The 18,949-nt window shown below is 42.8% G+C and overlaps 1 protein-coding gene across 2 annotated transcripts in view; it reads left to right on the top strand.

Moving 5' to 3' along the window:
• The first annotated feature begins 4,196 nt into the window (after window positions 1-4,196).
• The window catches only part of LOC126284038 (cholesterol transporter ABCA5-like), a 333,206-nt gene continuing 318,453 nt past the window's right edge, over window positions 4,197-18,949 (top strand). For both annotated transcript variants that reach the window (XM_049982602.1, XM_049982603.1), the window contains exon 1: window positions 4,197-4,874. The gene's annotated coding sequence lies outside the window, so the exon portion shown is untranslated. The remainder of the gene's footprint in view (window positions 4,875-18,949) is intronic.

Genomic DNA, 18,949 nt, shown 5'->3' on the forward strand with positions numbered 1-18,949 from the left:
TGTCTAGGGTGATGCCACGTCAGGTTACATTCTCTTTCATTTTGCTCGTTTTGGACAAGGATAGAAGGCACTCACTAGTGTCTTTATGGGCTTTGGTTTGAGGTACTTTTCCAGTTAGTGTTCTAGAACATTGCTAGAAATTAAACAAGCTGAATATTCAAGTCATACAAGGACGCAGCCGAAGCGAAGGATCCAGGAGGTCCGGACTTCCACTCCTTCCCCCCCCCCCCCCCTCCCCCCCGCAAAAAAAGAATCACCTAAATGGCGTTACGCACGAACTCGTTGCGGTCTAGTGCAACTGATATTTTGGTTTTTCACCATACAACGAAAAAGGGATACGCACTGTCGATAGTCAAGGCCAATGGTGGATTTAAACTATCTATACAAGGTGCGGCCAAACTTTCAGGAAACATTCCTCACACACAAAAAAAGAAAATATGTTATGTGGATATGTGTCCGGAAACGCTTACTTTCCATGTTAGAGCTCATTTTATCACTTCTCTTCAAATCACATTAATCATGGAATAGAAACACACAGCAACAGAACATACCAGTTTGATTTCAAACACTTTGTTACAGGAAATGTTCAAAATGGCCTCCGTTAGCGAGGATACATGCATCCACCCTCCGTCACATTGAATCCCTGATGCGCTGATGCAGCCCTGGAGAATGGCGTATTGTATCACAGCCGTCCACAATACGAGCACGAAGAGTCTCAAAGTTTTGTACCGGGGTTGCGTAGACAAGAGCTTTCAAATGCCCCCATAAATGAAAGGCAAGAGGGTGGAGGTCAGGAGAGCATGGAGGCCATGGAATAGGTCAGCCTCTACCAATCCATCGGTCACCGAATCTGTTGTTGAGAAGCGTACGAACACTTCGACTGAAATGTGCAGGAGCTCCATCGTGCATGAACCACATGTTGTGTCGTACTTGTAAAGGCACATGTTCTAGCAGAACAGGTGGAGTGTCCCGTATGAAATCACGATAACGTACTCCACTGAGCGTAGGTGGAAGAACATGGGGCCCAATCAAGACATCACCAACAACGCCTGCCCAAACGTTCACAGAAAATCTGTGCTGATAACGTGATTGCGTGCGGATTCTCGTCAGCCCACACATGTTGATTGCGAAAATTTACAATTTGATCAAGTTGGAATGAAGCCACATCCGTAAAGAGAACATTTGCACCAAAATGAGGATTGACACATTGTTGGATGAACCATTCGCAAAAGTGTACCCGTGGAGGCCAATCAGCTGCTGATAGTGCCTGCACACGCTGTACATGGTACGAAAACAACTGGTTCTCCCGTAGCACTCTCCATACAGTGACGTGGTCAACGTTACCTTGTACAGCAGGAACTTTCTGACACTGACATTAGGGTTATCGTCAACTGCATGACGAATTGACTCGTCCATTGCAGGTGTCCTCGTCGTTCTAGGTCTTCCCCAGTCGCGAGTCATAGGCTGGAATGTTCCGTGCTCCCTAAGACGCCGATCAATTTCTTCGAACGTCTTCCTGTCGGGACACCTTCGTTCTGGAAATCTGCCACGGCTATTGCCTGGTGCTAATCCATACATCAAATGGGCATCTGCCAACTCCGCATTTGTAAACATTGCACTGACTCGAAAACCACGTTCGTGATGAACACTAACCTGTTAATGCTACGTACTGATGTGCTTGTTGCTAGTACTGTAGAGCAATGAGTCGCATGTCAACACAAGCACCGAAGTCAACATTACCTTCCTTCAATTGGGCCAACTGGCGGTGAATCGAGGAAGTGCAGTACATACTGACGAAACTAAAATGAGATCTAACATGGAAATTAAGCGTTTCCAGACACATGTCCACATAACATCTTTTCTTTATTTGTGTGTGAGGAATGTTTCCTGAAAGTTTGGCCGCACCTTTTTGTAACACCCTGTATATCGATGGCACTATCAGCCATCCCGATCCCTACTTTAGCCAAGAGCAGCTACTCTACATTGTTGGCCTTACTTGAGCTCAGTCATTGTTTTGTTAATCAGTTCATTTCTTACTTGCTATTGATCTTATTGTGTTACCGTTTACTGTTATTGTCTGTGTGTTGTTATGATAGTTTCCAATTATGGATACCTTTGTATCGAGAAGGAAGAGGAAAACCGAAACTGATTTGTCCAGTAGTTTTATGGCAAATTAAAAATATGTACACACCACTGAATCACCTAATTATCCATCTGTAGCAAATTAATGTTAACACTGGAGTCGTTATTTGGTGGTTGGTAGAACTTTGGGGTTGCAATATTTCAGTATTGCACAACGCACAATATCGGTAAACATCATTGTAAATGATATTAAATTAAAATCAGGGCATAAAAATACTCTTGGATTTGCCTGTGACACCCACAATAGCTCGTTGATCAACCAAAATATCGCCCAAACGGCGATGGTTACATTTCTTTAAAAAATTTGCTCCGTATTCTATCGTTAGTAGTGCAAAATCAAAATGTTGCCTAATCCGGTCCCCCTGCCGGTACTCAGTTATGAAAACCAATTCCACTACGGAACGATGGGAAGGGGGTTGTCTAGAGCGGAAAGGGTGTGTGATTATAGAACACGCAACAGTTTGTTAGTTTCTAAAAGATATTTTCAGCTAGGTGCTTCAATTCGAGAAGGCCGACTCCACCTTACATCCTATCTTCCCCCCCCCCCCCCCCCCCTCCGCAATTTGTCCAGAATCCATTTACATTTACACATATGCAATATTATAATAACTGAACCAGGAATTAAGCGAACAATCAAATCTTAAAATATGCAAGCATTCATGCATTATCAAATGACCAAACACGCACAAGTAAAGGAAAAACATATAATATCAGAATTCCATCTTTTGAAGTGATGCATTTTATTTTAAGCAGCATACAATAATCAGTTCTTTCAAATTCTCCGCCGACTGGGGTAGATCTGCGCGTTGGACCGCTGAGTTCGCAATTCCTGGCTTCGGAAGGTAAATGGTTCGAATTAATCTTTCGGCAACCTTGAAAATTATTTTTTGTGGTTTCCGCTTTGGGTTTACGTAAATGCCGGAGTTGGTCCCTTACTATAGGCCACAGCCAATCCCTCCTGAATTCCTTACTTTCATGACAGATTCCACTTTCCATAAAGATGCAGCCTTTCTGTTTAAATGGAAAGAGCTATATCGAAGGTGAGCCAAACACCTCTTCGGACACTCACGCCACTAAACCCCATAAAATAAATATATAGTAATCCAAATTCTCCTCATTTAAGCTCACGCGTTTGTCCGTCGGAACGCCACTGCGGAAAATTATCTTTCTACATTCCAAGAAGTCGCAGACGCATACTAACATTTGGGAATGGTTGAATAATTCCCGATTCTTTGCCTTTTCGCCTTCAAAAATTGTTGTAGCTTTTCTGTCGAACAGAGCTCTCTTTATTCCAACAGCCTTGACAGTGATAATCACTGTGTCACAAAAACTTCGCGCCCGCCACTGGTCACTTTCTCAACTCAAACACTCCTAAGTAAAGAGATTATATCTTCGCGTGGTGAAAACTCTCGAGATCATTGTCAAACAAAGTGGTTTATCGTGTTTTACGGAAATTTTCAGGCTAAATGAAAAACACGACTCTTTTTTAATGAAAATTTTCAGGCTAACATGAGTCTTCTTATGGTCTTCATTAACAAATTGGATATTCCCCTTTGATATATTCGTAGCTACGTCTTTGATTCACGGAAGTATTTTCAAGGATTTTGATAGACAAAGTGTGTTGTTTGTGTCACTAGCAAACTGCCTCCGATAGCCAAAAGTTGATTTTATTTTCCAATTCACCACCCACGACTTTGCAAAGTTATCCATTCGAATTCCCTGTAACAAAAATGCTGTTTACCAGTATTAACTATCTGTGAGCGTTAATATTGATCGCCGCCAACATACTTTCACAGAAGCAATTGAGCAGTGAATATGACCTTCGTTACATGTGTATGAAACTCATTTCACGCAAAACCGAGATACAGCACACCGCGCGAGCAAAGCAACGTACAGCGCGATCGGCAACTTCTCCATTGCGCAGGCAATGAACGCGCGGAGTCTCGCTGAGAGGGTTAAAGCTGCAGTGCCGGGTGCGCCGTGGTGGGGGAATGGAAGGGCCGGGAGGGGAGGTCGGCCGTTTGCAAAGCGCTCAGTCAGCTCGCCTGGGCCAGACGGTAGAGCGCTCTGCTGCGGGCCGGCCGTGTCAGCGCGCGCCGTGTGTTCGCAGACGAACGCGCTCGCCTGCTTCCCAGAGCTGGAAGAAGACACCAATCCGACACGTAAACTGCCCACAGCGGAGAGGAAGTCACTGGCGAGCGTCCCAGTCGTATTACAGAATGTGATTATTGACGGGGCGGAACAGCCGTCTGCCCTGGGATCTCCCGCCGCGCCACGGTTCGGCTTCAACGACGGTCGAAGCAACTGAAATTTCTTCGTCTTCCCTGTAAGAAGGAACTGTTCGACGCAAATATGGTGCTGCGGGCCAGGCGCCAACTATCGCCGAAACGCATGTGCGCCGCTGCGACTGCCGCCGTGGAGCGCCGAGATCAATAATGCTGTCGAGAATCGATACGTGAAAGAAACAGTTGAATGTGGCGGTGCGCGCCACGCCGGCTGCGTCTGGCGCTAGAGGGATCAGACTCAGAGCAGCGGCATTGCGTGTGAGTGCTGGTGCTGTGTAAGTGGTGGTGGCTGGTGTTTTCACGAGTGTCGGCGGCGCCGCGATCCGCCCCTGGCTCGGTATGTGGCGGAGACTGCTGGCGGCACACTGTCGCCCTCCGCTGCGCTCTTCCCATTGTCGTCTGCGGTAGAAGATGTGATTCGTTTTTCTCTGCTTTTATTCCGCTTCCGTGAGTATCTTTGCTTTATCGAGGAGATGTTATGATACGTAGAGCTGTGAGTCTTTTTGTGGTCATTGCTCAGCTGTCACCGCTACTACTGACCGTGTTTCATTCATGAAATACGAAATAACAGTATAACTGCACAGAACTTCGGCTCAGCATTGTAAAAATTTACCGTGTTAACTAAAAAAGATATGGTTTAATTGGCTTTACTAAAAACGTCATAAATTGTATTTAAGTTGTGAGTGAGGCATTAAAATTTGATAAATGTTACTTTACTTGTACTCTGATATGATAGTTTATTTTAGGTTGAAAATATGATTTCATCGGGTAAGTTATAGTCTCAGATAGCTCATATAGAAGTATTTAAAATCACTGTACATTAATTTCAGCTGATAAACAAAGGGTTGCTACGATGAAATGACCTGAAACGAATGAGACAGTGTATTGTGGACACTGAATTGTCATTCACAAATAATTTACGTCAATGCATAGTTTCCTCATACTGACAGGCAGTGAGATTCTTGATGTGATATCTTACCGAACTGTCTGCCTTACAGCCCTCTTCATATCAAATATTTTCATCAGTCGAAGTTTTAAGAAAAGGCCTCTTACCGCAATCTGCTTTAATTATATTTACACACCCTGAATCTAGTTACAAGCATGTAATATGTGGTAGTCCATTACTTAAAGTGTATTGAATCTAAAAATAAATCAGCTGTTCCTTGTAACCTTGTGCAGTTGGTTGGCTTACAAATCCGCTGTTTCATTTTTAGCGGGAATCAACATTTATGGCATACGCCCTACTGTCATCGGGCTGCCTCTCTACATTGATGATATCAGTTGCTTCTTGTATGACACATGTGGGTTTCTTCTGCCTCTTCGGTACACATCGGCCCATGGGTGGTTCTCTTTATTAATATCATCCACCTAGATACGTGCCTCCAACTTATGCCCAGCTTATCACGGAGAGTCCACTACATTAATACATAGAATTCCTACAAGAGTAGTTCCTGCTTCGAATGTTACTAAACTTACAGCAGCAATGATCACTTTACACTATTTCTCTCTCTCGCTCGGTCGGCCTTCCTCTGGCCCTCTGATAATCAGTACCACTTATGGCATTCGTGTGAATATATTGAAACGTCATTCTCAGCTTCATGATTATATATACTACGTAAATATTTCCTAACTGCAGATGGAATGTCGATACTTCAAGATGTCACTACCGTAAACATTCACGCATAACTTTTTATCACTGGCATTCGCCAGTTATAATGTCTTAACTAATCGTACTAATAAAATTTGCTCGTATTTCCTTTTAGTGATGACGTGGGATTGATACGATAATATATGTAGCTGTCACAAGATACAGAACAGTTTATGGTATCCAAAACGTCGTTGCAGCTGGATGTTAATTCTTTGCTGCGGAACTTCACCATGAATATTGCTTCTTGAGGAACAAGCCTCAAGTGATTTAGATCGCTAAATACAACAGAGCGTCCGAAAATTGTTACTAGCCGACGTACAGTGATTAGGCGACGAACATTGCCTAGTCACCAAACTGAATCAAGACTCCCTCAACACTGTCCTAAATATTGGCACGGTACACTGATATTACTTAGTAATTCAGTAGAGAATAAAGAAAGTGGAGTTTGCATTGCACTATTGAATATCAGCGAGTTATTTACTGACGTCTTTCACTCTGAGTTTACTACTCACTCGGACATGCCTCGCATAGGATGGTGCCAAACCATCAAAAATAAACAAACTCCCTACTTCCGCTGTCGAACAAAACCTGCCTTCATTAGTGACTGATACGGAGAGACGAGCGCCACATTTCAGCTTAATGTTAGACCAGTTCCCTGTTGTAGCGTTATTTACAATGAGATGCATTTTTATCTTATTTCGTTTCTTTGTCATAAACCACTATTCGCGACTGAACTTGCAGTGTAATTAAGTAGAGGCACAATGGAAAATTTTGAGAATTTTTGAGGGCGGAACCAGAAATGTTTTTGCATCACTACGTAGAACTTGCGTAGAGGCTGTGAAAGTTAAAAAACACTTCCGTAATAGTTCGCAAAGAGCCATATGAGTTATATATGGCTTTTTGCCACGCTGGACCCGTGACTTTATTGTATGACAGTGGCAAACCAAAATTACCCCCTGTCACGGAAATGTCAGTAGTTCCCCCCTCCTTGGAATAGACTCTTCCTCACTAAAAATTGTTTCCCTCGCGATGAACGAAGAACAGAATCCGATGATCTAGCCACGAAGAAAGAGGTATGCGATACGAAATTGCAACTCGCGTAGGAGGAGAATAAGCTCCCTGATTGAGCGCTAAAGATCTGTTGCATCGTTGCCAATAAACACAGGGCGCTCTGAAATATTTGAGGCCGACTGATCCATGACAGCCTTCTGGAGCATCTAAAGCATATAAGCCGATCTTAGCAATGTCAGTAGCGTAACAATCAAATACGTGTCAACATGTACTCCTTGGGAACAGCATTTAATAAACCTGCTAACTGTGTTATATAGTTTTAAGTCAACCATTAGGTATGTGCTTTAAGTAGTCACATCATTGGAAATGGATACAAAAACAAAATCATGCCACTTAGAAGATCTGACTGAGAAAAAGTAATTTCCTTATTGGAGGAATACTAAATTAAATATTTTATAGCGTGTCCCATAGTTGCTACTGTCTTTGCCCGTAACACGTGAATAATTTGGGTTTCAGTTTGATGTTAGATAATACTCTGCAGCGGTTGTATTTATTTATAAAAACACAGTTGTCAGCATCCAACGAAATGTTGTGTTGGCTCCGCTGTCATCTTCGCCTTGAGCCCCACTGATATTTCACACTGCACTGCAAATAGAGGGGTATCAGCACAGGTCTAGAGTCTATTTGATTAGATTTAAAAAAGGATCGCGATTTGTACCTAGTTTTGTTCTCTCTCTTCACATATATTCTGTGGTGAGTATTTGTCCTGAAATTACGGCTCGTCATTCAAAATTGTGGCCTTACAGGGGAGTCGACAGTTGACCCTTCAAGTGACGCTCTAAGTATATCTATACCACGAGTAAACATCTTGAAATCTTTTCTCGTTATTCATTGGTGTGAGTAATTACCATCCCATAACTCATGGTACATTTGGAAATAAATAATAAATATATCAGGCTTATTCATTTCTATTCCCAAAAAGTACACACTGACATGTATTTCGCTGTTCTGTTGAAAAAAAAAAGCCTTTTGCCATTTAAAGGGCATCACCGTAACTTACACATATACAAAACATATACCAAGTAGGATAGAAGGTAAGGGCAAAAGTCAGCCATGGCCTTATCAATGGAAACACTCCAGCATCCACCTTGGCAACTTGGGAAACCCAAGTCAGGATGGCCGAAGGATGTACGAAATCCATTCCTCCAAAAAGCGTGTCCAGTGGTTTGTCTATCTTGCTTGGTACATGATTTGGAAAGAAAACCATATACAGCTAATCTAGAAGGACTTTAGAAAGTGCATAAGAAGTATAATCAGCGATATAACTAGAACATGAAACCTAGTTAAATTACACTCCTGTGAACACATTATTTGTAGAACAATGTTGAAAAGCATAAATACATGAACACACAATCAGCTGCCAACATTATATATATCACCATTAATCTCGCAACAGACCTCTTCTTTGAGGACGTGCATTGCATTGCGGGTGAAACAGAAAAAAAGGAAACCAAAAGAAGAAATATTCTTGTGCAAAGAGAAACACAACACAGCTAGTATATGTGTTAACCGATTAAAAAGTTCTCAACAACAAACGACTGCCTTGTACTTCTGCGAGGAAATATTTTCATTTAAACAAGAGAAACACTTCTCAACAAGAAATGATTTTAAAAGCGGTTTCCTTCTCCAACTTCTATGTGTACGTTGGTAGAGCATTATTATTATTATTTTAAAAAAGGCACGAAAGTGGGACACATGTCTGAGTTTTTCTCGTGGAGTAACCGAAAGTTGCGAGCATTACGCCCATGGTAATCGGTATTAGTTTGCTTGGTTTCAATATTAGTTCTTGTCGTCAACACAGTGTGCATATTGTGTATTGATCTCCTGTTCCTATTAGGCTAACAGAGAGTGATTCTTGGGAGATACCGTATACTTTATGGTACACCTCATTTTAACTTGCGTGAAATGCGAATTGAGTAGATAGGCCTGGTCGAATATTTACGTGTTTACTAAATAAAAAGTGAAGTGAATGGTGTCACTGGTATCGTATGATTTCAATTTATTTGGCACTTCGAGGCTCAAGTCACTCTCCTAAGATTTCATATGGCAACAGGACGTAGACAAAAACACGAAAACAACACAAGCGCAACACATTACCATGCCCGATACGGTGTAGGAAACGCGTTAGCATTCAATACAGCTTCGAGTCGTTTCGGATTGGAAACAATGCAGGCCCTGTATCATTTTCAAGGGAAATCTTATACCATAGTGGCACGTTCAAGCAGCGATAATGATGATTGCGATCAAGTCGCCCTCAACATCTACATCATAACTCTGCAAGTCACCTAATTGTGTGTGGTGGAGGGTACTTAGTACCACCAACTGACGCTCCCTTCCCTGTTCCACTCACGGGCGCGTGGAAAGAATGATTGTCTCGAATTTCGTGAGCTGTATGCGAGAGGAAGTAATACAGGTATGTTGTCCGGCTCTTCCCGGAAAGTGCTCTCTCGAAATGTCAACAGTAAACCTCACCGTGATGCGCAACTCACACTGCCACTGCAGTTTGTTGAGCACCTCTGTAACAATCTCGCGCCGACTAAGCGAACCCGTGACGAAACGTGGCGTTCCACGTAGGAACTTCTATCAGTACTGTCCGGTAAGGGTTCCAGATCGATGAACAGTACTCAAGAAAGGGTCGAAAAAGCGCCTTATAAGCAACTGCCTTCGTGGGTGTTACATTTCCTTCAGATTCTACCTATGAATATCAGGCTCGCGTGTGCATTTCCTACTATTTGTTTTATGCGGTCATTCCACTTAACTCTTTCATGCACGGGGGTATGAGACAAATTTCGACCCTTATTGCACAAGACTTTTATTTGTTGAACAAATTAATAAACATTAGGTTAAAAGTTATATAGTTACATTAGAATAAAAGCATTAATAGTCATTATGATGTATTACAAAAGAGTCTTTCGAAAACAATGGTGACACATTATGTGTACCTGGCACACGCAACACATCCATTCGGTTCTTATGTGCTTTTCCTTGGTGCTGCAATTTGCACATCTTCGTTGTGGAGTTCTTTGTGGCTGGTGTGCTGAACTTGCTATTCTCACGGTTTTGAGCACATGAAGTTTCTTTTTGCTAATCTCTACTGAACTGCTCAGGCGCCTGCCTCTTCTTCTTGAAGTAATCAGACTTCTGGACACTTCTCTCCGAAATTTCTGCATCGCCATTGTTTAAAGCTTCAGTTCCTTGTGAAGCAGAAAGGCATTCACGACACCAGAAGATATGAGGTCACCATTTCATACTCTTCCTATCAAAGTCATATGTTGATTTCCTTTGATCAAGTCCGCAACTCTTCTGTCTCGCGGTCGTTCTCGCTTCCCGAGCACGGGGTCCCGGGTTCGATTCCTGGCGGGGTCAGAGATTTTCACCTGCCTCGACATGACTTGGTGTTTGTGTTGTCCTCATCATTTCATCATCATTCCTGAACGTGGCGAGTTTGGACTGAGCAAAGGTTGGGAATTTGTACGGGCGCTGATAACCACGCAGTTGAGCGGCCCACAAACCAAACATCATCATCCTCCTTTGATCAAATGTATCCACACAGTTCATATTTTCATTGTAGTCAACTACAAGTAGAAAGTAAGGCAGCTTTTTCACAGTTTCGTTCCTTTCTTTCCGCTCTCCTTATGTTTTGGTTCTTGGGTCACGAAAGCTTGACAACAAATGCACTGTTCTTTTGTCTTTCCATTTTACAATACACAACCCAGTGTCACTTGTACCCCAGTCGTATTCACCACGCTTCCATTCTTCGTTTTGTTTCAGCTTAAGCAAATTCTTTCTTGATATAGTGACAGTACCACATACATGTATTTGTTTCCTTTTCAGGTCCTCTCTCAGTTATACACTGGTGAAATAACTGTCAAAGAAAACTTTATGATTTTTGCCTTAAAGACCTGCCTGTCAGCAGCTCTTTTACTACTCTCGCCAAAATGTTTTTCTGTTGTGTTGCCTATTTTACCAGTAGAAGTGTCGAATTTCAGTGCATAACAGAACTTATCTGCTAACATCCTCACTTTGTAGCCTCTTTTGGTTGGTTTTTTAGGTGAGTACTGTTTCAAGGATGACCTGCCTTAGAATTTGCTCATCGGCTCATCTACACCTACATATTCACTTGGATGACAGGCACTTCTGAAATTGTCACCCACCACAGACAAAAACGGTTGTAACTTGTGCAGCTTATCATAACCCTCCTCACCCTGCTTTGGCATGCAGCTGTTGTCATTTAGATGCAAATGAGACAAAAACAACCCAAAACGATTAACAGTCATCGTTGAACTAATGTAGGTGTCATGAAGATCAGGCGCAGAGCTCCAGCAAGCCCTGTAACTTGCATGTGGTTTAATGCCCATGAGAATATTCAAGCCAAGAAAAGTTTCCATCTCTCTACATGTTGTGTGTTTATAAGGTTTCACAATTTTCTGGCACTCCTGTTCAGCATAAAGATCAGTCTGCATAACAATCCACTGATAGTATTGGTTGAAAGCAGTCTTGGTTGTAATTTTAGTTTATTTATTTATTTATAAACTATGCATTTCACCGTATTTAGGCATCTTCAGGCTGATTTTAATTTGGTATTCCTTTGGACGATCTATTAGACAGAGTGGCTGAAGGGCATCGTCGAGTACATCAGGCCAACATCGCCTTCGTTAACCTCAGTAAATACTTTTTAGATGGACGTGAGTGACTCCAAGACCTGCATAACGCGTTCATGTTATTTGCTCCTGTGAATGTAAACGCGTTATGCAGGTCTTGGAGTCACTCACGTCCATCTAAAAAGCATTTACTGAGGTTAACGAAGGCGATGTTGGCCTGATGTAATCGACAATGCCCTTTAGCTACACTAATGGATCGTCCTAAGAAATATCAAATTAAGATCAGCCTGAAATCGCCTAAATAAGGTGAAACGCGTAGTTGATAAATAAAAATACTGAAATTGCAACCTTGACTGTTTTCAACTAATACTATTAAACACTGGTTTGCTGATTCATGCCACAGATGGATTGGAAAAATTTCTACAGTCCACTGAATTAAATCCTAAGATATGAACAATTTGAACAAATTATGGGGAGTGGAATCCTCTAAGTCTCTCACATGCGCAGCAGGACAGGTTACTTAGGAAAAATGCGGAGATTGTTGGGGTTTTTTCTGTTTTCCCCCATTGGGGAGGCTGTTAACGTGATGTTACACTCATGGGAGTTGCATTTCCATCACTTGCATTATGTGCCGGCACTTGCTCAGGATCAGCAGTTGAAGTGGATACTGCTCCACCAGAACAGTAACATGACAAGTCCGTTGAGTGTGTATTTTCTCTGAAGAGCTTGTTTCAGAAATAATCATTCCTGAATATGGTACACAGTAATATGGGTGTCACCACATCTTTGTCTGACGAACTCTCACCTGAAGGTATTTCGGCATAGAGTATTTCCATTATCTCATCAACTTTCAGTACTTCCCTAAAGCGATTCATTATAAACTGAAATGGAAGATAACGCCTTAAATTACATATATGATCTTCATTTACACTGCTATGCAACTTTATTGCACAAACAGTGCACAAAACGTGTAACACTTCTCGATATTCAAAGCAATATCTCACGTAGTGGAGGAACGTTGATGTATGGTGGTACATACAGGGTGTTTCAAAAATGACCGGTATATTTGAAACGGCAATAAAAACTAAACGAGCAGCGATAGAAATACACCGTTTGTTGCAATATGCTTGGGACAACAGTACATTTTCAGGCGGACAAACTTTCGAAATTACAGTAGTTACAATTTTCAACAACAGATGGCGCTGCAAGTGATGTGAAAGATATAGAAGACAACGCAGTCTGTGGGTGCGTCATTCTGTACGTCGTCTTTCTACTGTAAGTGTGTGCTGTTCACAACGTGCAAGTGTGCTGTGGACAACATGGTTTATTCCTTAGAACAGAGGATTTTTCTGATGTTGGAATTCCACCGCCTAGACACAGTGTTGTTGCAACAAGACGAAGTTTTCAATGGAGGATTAATGTAACCAAAGTACCGAGAAGCGATACAATAAAGGATCTGTTTGAAAAATTTCAACGGGCTGGGAACGTGACGGATGAACGTGCTGGAAAGGTAGGGCGACGGCGTACGGCAACCACAGAGGGCAACGCGCAGCTAGTGCAGCAGGTGATCCAACAGCGGCCTCGGGTTTCCGTTCGCCATGTTGCAGCTGCGATCCAAATGACGCCAACGTCCACGTATCGTCTCGTGCGCCAGAGTTTACACCTCTATCCATACAAAATTCAAACGCGACAACCCCTCAGCGCCGCTACCATTGCTGCACAAGAGACATTCGCTAACGATATAGTGCACAGGATTGATGACGGCGATATGCATGTGGGCAGCATTTGGTTTACTGACGAAGCTTATTTTTACCTGGACGGCTTCGTCAATAAACAGAACTGGCGCATATGGGGAACCGAAAAGCCCCATGTTGCAGTCCCATCGTCTCTGCATCCTCAAAAAGTACTGGTCTGGGCCGCCATTTCTTCCAAAGGACTCATTGGCCCATTTTTCAGATCCGAAACGATTACTGCATCACGCTATCTGGACATTCTTCGTGAATTTGCGGCGGTACAAACTGCCTTAGACGACACTGCGAACACCTCCTGGTTTATGCAAGATGGTTTCCGGCCACATCGCACGGCCGACGTCTTTAATTTCCTGAATGAATATTTCGATGATCGTGTGATTACTTTGGGCTATCCGAAACATACAGGAGGCGGTGTGGATTGGCCTCCCTATTCGCCAGACATGAACCTCTGTGACTTCTTTCTGTGGGGACACTTGAAAGACCAGGTGTACCGCTAGAATCCAGAAACAATTGAACAGCTGAAGCAGTACATCTCATCTGCATGTGAAGCCGTTCCGCCAGACACGTTGTCAAAGGTTTCGGGTGGATATGTGGAAAATATCGTACTATAGAGTTTCCCAGACCGCAGCGCCATCTGTTGTTGACAATTGTAACTACTGTAATTTCGAAAGTTTGTCTGCCTGAAAATGTACTGTTGTCCCAAGCATATTGCAACAAACGGTGTATTTCTATCGCTGCTCGTTTAGTTTTTATTGCCGTTTCAAATATACCGGTCATTTTTGAAACACCCTGTATTTTGGCTTCTGAATTATTCACAAAATACTCTGTAGAATATATCTAAGAACAGTGAATTCTAGAGTGATTCTGAATGTATAACAATCATTATCTTCCCTGTTGTAAACAGCTGAATCAACAATGTACCACGTAAAGGCGGAAGCAATTAAGCACTCGATCGCTGTGGGCAAAGATCATCAGCACTGTGCACACTGCAGGAAACAACAATCTCCGCAGACGGACTACGTGGAGCTACGTTACTTCTGACATCTCCTTGTCGTTGTGGGGACTACCAAATTACATACAGTGGGCCGTTCAGAAAACACCATCATACTGGACGAGGATTTCACAATTAAGTGGTACATGTTTTGTACCACCATGCATTGAAGCAAGGACAAATGGTGGTACACACGTTGTACCACCTACCCTGAAAGAGTTCAGGTCGCTCTGGACAGTTACTCCTCGATATTTTACGGTAGACACTGTCTCTATCAATTTCTCATCAATAGTATAATTGTCAAGTAGTGTATTTATTTGATATGGCTGTGCAATATGTTACATTTATTTACGTTCAAGCCCAACTGCCAGAGCCTGTACCGTTCATCAGTCCTCTTGAAGGGTCATTCAGCAAATCGATACTGTCTTCTGGCGTTGCTATTTTCTTATGGACAACTGCCTCATCTGCGAAAAATTTCAAAGAGCTCCCGATGCTTTCTACTACACCATTTATATACATATAAACCATACTCCATTCAGTTACTCCGAAAATTACCATTATATCTGTCGATATTGTTCCGTTAAGGGCGACGTGTTGTTTTCTATCTGCAAGTAAGTCTTCAGTCTAGTCGTAAATCTAGTCCTATACTCATTAACCTCGGTTGTTTTTCCCCTTCAGTAAACGGCAATGCGGGACGGTGTCAAATGTCTTCCAGAAGGCACGCAACATGTCATTTACCTAAATGCTGCTGTCTACGGCGTTTTGTATCTCATAAAGGCACAGAGCTGAGTTTCGCAAGAATCCATATTGATCTTTATAGAAGAGATTTTCGTTCTCCAAAAACGTCATAATTCTTCAGCATAAAACATGTTTCATAACTCTACATCAGATTAGCGTTTATGATCTAGTCCTATAATTATGTGCATCTGTCTTACGACCTTTCTTGAAAGAGGGAATGACCTGCGCCTTTTTTCCCAGTCACTAGGCTCCAACGATCTATGATAAACTGCTGCTAGAAGAGGAGCAGGGTATTTCGGATAATCTTTGTAAAATCTAATAGGTATTTCATCTGATCCTGATGCCTTTCCAGTAATAAGCGATTGTAGTTGCATTGCTATTCCGCGATCACTTATCTCAATTTTTGTCATTTCGACGTTGGTACTGTGGTTGAAATGAGGGACCGTATTATGATCTTCCGTGTGAAACAACTTCGAAAGACTGAATTCAGCATTTCGACCTTTTCTCGGTTATCTTTCGTTTCGGTGCTAGTACGGTCACTGAATGAATGGGGGCAGATTTCGAATCGCATACTGATTTCACATAACACTCAGATCGGTTGACAACATTTTATTTTCAGTCACTGAACGCTTCTCTCATTGCTCTCCTTACGCTCATTTTCGCTTTGTTCGACGTTCAACTTTTGTTTGTCGAGTAGGTTCTGACTTCTCTTGAGTCTGCGATGACTCCCTTTTTGTTTACATGACAGGTTCCTAATATGGCTATTAAAACACTGTGAGTCTTTCGTATCCCTTAAGACTTTGCTCCTCCCGTCGGAGGTTAGAGTCCTCCCGTCGGAGGTTCGATTCCTCCCTCGGGCATGGTTGTGTGTGTTGTTCGTAGCATAAGCTAGTTTAGGTAGTGTGTAGGTCTACGGACCGATGATCTCAGCAGTTTGATCCTTTAGGAATTCACACGTTTGAAGACTTTGCTCGGAACATACTTGCCTGAGGTACCCGTACATCGAACGATACTTTCGAATTTTTTCCATCTATGTCCACATCTTCGTCCTCAGCAGTGAATATTTGGTGCTGACTGCCCAGACACTCGGCAATTTGTATTCTGTCACTCCTGCTAAGCAAAAATATTTTTCTACCTTTCTTGACATTCCTTGTAATACCTGTAGTCATGATTGCTGCCACAGCCTAATGATCACCGATTCCTTCTTCCACTGTGTTAACTGATTCAATATGTTCATTGTCTGTTTATTGCTGGGAAGTGTAAGACGTTACTTACTCAAGTTGCTTCTCTAATTATCTGCTCGAAGTAATTTCCGGACAAGACAATCAGAATAACATCGCCCGAATTCCTGTCTCTAGCAGCAGTTTCAATAGCATGACTCTCCCAGTCTATACCAGGCAAGTTGAAGTCAGCCCATATCACAATGGCATGATCAGAAGCGCTCTACCAGTACAAATCCTGACTCTGGCGGCCTTGAAAAACATCTTATCACCATTTTTGACCGACATTTGGTGCTTAACTTCACCCACATTAATTCACATTCAGAAGCCATGATAACCTCGCGAGATCTGAAACGCCAAAGAAACTGATATACACATGCGTGTTCAAATACAGAAATTTGTAATCAGGTAGAATACGGCGCTGCAATCGACAACGTCTATGTGAGACGAGTGTCTGGCGCAGTTGTTTGATCTCTTACCGCTGCTACAAGGACAGGTTATCAAGATTTAAGTGAGTTTGAACGTAGTGTTACAGTCGGCGCAAGAGCGATGGGACACAGCATCTCCCAGGTAGCGATGACCATTTCACTAGAATACCGTGAATATCAGGAATCTGGTAAAACAGCAAATCTCCGACATCGCTGCGGCCAGGAAAAGTTCCCACAAAAATGGGACCAATGACTACTGAAGAGAATCGATCAACGTGACAGACGTGCAACTCTTCCGCAAATTGCTGCAGATATCAATGCTGGCCCATCAACAATTTTCAGTGTGCAAAACATTCAACGAAACATCATCGTTATGGGCTTTCGGAGCCAAAGACCCACTCGTGTATCCTTGATGACTGCGCGACACAAAGCTTTACGCCTCGCCTGGGTCCATCAACACTGACATGGTTGATGACTGGAAACATGTTGCCTGGCCGGGCGAGTCTCGTTTCAAACTGTATCAAGCGGACGGACGTTTACGGGTAGGAGACAACCTCATGAATCCTTCATGTCAGTAGGGGACTGTTTCAGCTGGTGCAGGCTCTGTAACGGTGTGCGGCGTGTGAGTTGTAGTGATATGGGATCCCTGATATGTCTAGATACCACTCTGATAGGTGAAACGTACGTAAGCATCCTGTCTGATCTCCTGCATTCATTCATGTACATTGTGCATTCCGAGGACTTGGACAATTCCAGCAGGACCGTGGGATACTCCACACGTCCAGAATTGCTACAGAGTGGCTCCAGGAACACTCTTCTGAGTTTAATATCTGCCGATGACCACCAGACTCCCCAGACATGAAATTATTCAGCATATCTGGGAGCCTTTCAACGTGATGTTCAGATGAGATCTCCTCCCCCTCGTACTCTTACGGGTTTATGGAAAGCGCTGCAGGATTCATGGTGGTAATTTCCTCCAGCACTACTTCAGCCATTAATCGAGTCCATGCCGAGTCGTGTCGTGGCACTTAATGCGTGTTCACGTGGGCCCTACGCGACATTAGGCAGGTGTACCAGTTTCTTTGGCTCTTCAGTGTATTATCGTGTTGTTTACCTTATCTCCAAAGTAAAGTACAAAGGCTCAATGATATTGAAATCTGGTGACTGTGACGCCCAAGGGAGATAGTACACTTCATCCTCGAGCTAAAAAAAACCACTCCTGGACGATGTGAGATGCTTGAACACGAGTCCTCTCGGAACACAGCACCACGATTGGGGAACAAACATGGTACTGCGGGATAAACCTGATCAGCCAAAATGGTCACATAATCCTCGGCAGTAATGCGACCTTATATAGTAACCATAGGGCTTGTGGAGTACCATGATGCGATTGCTAAAATTCTCACCAAGCCCTCACCAAGTTCCACTCTTAGAACATAAATTTGGCCAGAAGTTGGGAACAGTGTGACAGGACTCATCGAACCAAATATCTCCCATTGCTCCATAGTCCCAAGTTTCATGCGTTCGCTACCATGTTTTCGTGTTATGGGAATTTGCATCACTGATGAGTGATTTTGGAATTCCATTTCTCCCTGCAATTCCCTGCTCATGAAGCTTCCTTCGTGTTTCGGTGCTAACGGGATTTGCCAGTGTAACATTCTATTCTGAAGTGACTTTTGCAACTGTCGTCCTCTTATTTTTCGTCACAATTCTGTTCAACGACCATCTTCCAGGGTCAGCCAATACACACCTTCGTTTAAGTTGTGACTTAGCGGATGATGTTTCTCGACTTTCTCTGAATGCGGTATAAATCTTAGATAGGTTGCCTCTCCAAAGATGAAACATTTCGCCTTCTTTGATTACTGAAACACCCATCACACGAGCACCAATAATTAGAACGTATTGAGGGCATTACACAGCTGCTGTTCGTGATCAAATACTTTGCATTTATGGTCAAGCATTCATTTCTCGCGATGTTGCTATATTTTATTCCAACCCCTGTAGTTTTACTGTCACTTTTGTTAATGCTTAGCATAAATGACAAATTTATTTCCGCCCCGTTGTTGGCAATCGA

The sequence above is a fragment of the Schistocerca gregaria genome, chromosome 8 (assembly GCF_023897955.1).
Source record: "Schistocerca gregaria isolate iqSchGreg1 chromosome 8, iqSchGreg1.2, whole genome shotgun sequence".
NCBI classification, from domain to species: Eukaryota; Metazoa; Arthropoda; class Insecta; order Orthoptera; family Acrididae; genus Schistocerca; species Schistocerca gregaria.